Source organism: Suncus etruscus, chromosome 11 (genome assembly GCF_024139225.1).
Source record: "Suncus etruscus isolate mSunEtr1 chromosome 11, mSunEtr1.pri.cur, whole genome shotgun sequence".
Taxonomy (NCBI): domain Eukaryota; kingdom Metazoa; phylum Chordata; class Mammalia; order Eulipotyphla; family Soricidae; genus Suncus; species Suncus etruscus.
In genome coordinates, this window is record NC_064858.1 from 21,474,036 (window position 1) to 21,475,287 (window position 1,252).

General features: G+C 36.4%; 1 non-coding gene across 1 annotated transcript; it reads right to left on the reverse strand.

The window, feature by feature from the left end:
- Positions 1–674: 674 nt before the first annotated feature.
- LOC126023599 (U6 spliceosomal RNA) lies at positions 675–783 on the reverse strand. Its single transcript, XR_007500712.1, has one exon. It is a non-coding gene; the product is annotated as a U6 spliceosomal RNA (small nuclear RNA).
- Positions 784–1,252: the final 469 nt, after the last annotated feature.

Genomic DNA, 1,252 nt, shown 5'->3' on the forward strand with positions numbered 1-1,252 from the left:
ATGATCTTGGATCTAAAATCTCTCCATCCTCACCCTCCTCTCCTGCTCATATTTTCTTTTTACCTTATCAATTCTTACATCTGCCATGCACACTCATAATCTTCAAACCTCCACCCAGAGTCCCAACTGACCTCCTATTCTGGAGTTTGTGGCTCCCAGTTCTCTCTGCCCAATGTATCTCCCTCAATCTGTTCTTAGTCTCACTTCCTCGCTGTTCCAGAGTGAGGTTACAAATGAATTCAACTGTAATCCTATTCAACATCTTCATTGCTCTTCAGAGCAATCATGAATCATGGCATTATACAGTTTAGATTTCTGTTTATTTAATTTTTTTCTGGTTCTCTTCCACTTGAGTGAAAACCCTATGAGAAAGAGAATTTTCCTGTTTATATTGTTGTAACATTTCCATTGCCTAGAGCAATACAGAACTAACCCAGAGTAGGTGCAAAATCAAAATTGATTAAGTAAACAAGCTAAAAATAAAAATAAATAAACAAGCCAAACATCATTTTTCTGTATCTATGATTTTATTATCGTACTAAAAAGGATAATAAATTGTCTGATAATACAAAATTATTTTGTGCTCCTGGTATAAGTATTCCTTGAGTGTGCTATGTTGATATCCATCTATATGGATTCAACTTATACTATTTTATTTAACATTTAAATTTTTAAAAAATATGGAATGCTTCATGAATTTGCATGTCATCCTTGCGCAGGGACCATGCTAATCTTCTCTGTGGTCGTTCCAATTTTAGTATATATGCTGCCTAAGCGACACATAACATTTAAATTTTTATCTCCATATAGAATCTGTACTGTAGCTTTTTCTCATTAAAATTAGAGCATTGGGCTTGGAGAGATAGCACAGCAGCATTTGCCTTTGCCAAGCAGCCGATTCGGGCCAAAGGTGGTTGGTTCGAATACTGGTGTCCCATATGGTCCCCCCGTGCCTGCCAGGAGCTATTTCTGAGCAGATAGCCAGGAGTAACCCCTGAGCCACCACCGGGTGTGGCCCAAAAACCAAAAAAATAAAAAAAATTAGAGCATCTTAGTTTGGGCATCTATAGCATATTAACCTCACAAACTGAAACAAGCAACTAATTTTTTTTAAATTTGATACAAATTTATTATAAATAAATAATTCTCTATAAAACAGAGAGTTGGCCTTAGATCTTTGTTTAAACATATCTGAGAAAATATGTTCGGCTGGACAGCAGCACACTGGCTGACAAAGTCACATTCTGGTCAC